The 466-nt window shown below is 29.8% G+C and overlaps 1 protein-coding gene across 2 annotated transcripts in view; it reads right to left on the reverse strand.

The window, feature by feature from the left end:
- Positions 1 to 466, reverse strand: part of nat8l2 (N-acetyltransferase 8-like 2) — a 3797-nt gene that overhangs the window by 2307 nt on the left and 1024 nt on the right. The gene's annotated exons all lie outside the window — the stretch shown is intronic.

Consider the following 466-nt stretch of genomic DNA (forward strand, 5'->3'; position numbering starts at 1 on the left):
GGCTTTTCTACAAAATATTAACATGCTGTTTGTCCAGGGGGTCAAATACTTGTTTTTCCTCATCGGATGGTTATCAATTTTAATAAATTCATATGATGTGATTTTCTGGAATTTTCTTTGGGATTCTGTCTTTCACTGTTAGAATGTACATATGATTAAAATTATAGATCGTTGCATTTTTTGTAAGTGGGCAAACCTGCAAAATCAGCAAGGGGTCAAATACTTATTTCCCCCACTGTAGCTTCACGTTTACCAGCCTAGTAGTTCCCCAAAAATAGGCTAATGCTTAGGCTACATAGTAATTATAATTCAATAATATAAATATTTATTAGGCATAAATTCCATTAATTTATTATCTTCTATTGTTAATTATCTTCATAATGAGTAGTATACTTTTTGTACATTAAGAAGGTCTATATTTGAATGCTAATTTTACTTTTAATAAGTAAATTGTTGAATGCATGAC

Source organism: Micropterus dolomieu, unplaced genomic scaffold (genome assembly GCF_021292245.1).
Source record: "Micropterus dolomieu isolate WLL.071019.BEF.003 ecotype Adirondacks unplaced genomic scaffold, ASM2129224v1 contig_14866, whole genome shotgun sequence".
In the NCBI taxonomy this organism is placed as follows: domain Eukaryota; kingdom Metazoa; phylum Chordata; class Actinopteri; order Centrarchiformes; family Centrarchidae; genus Micropterus; species Micropterus dolomieu.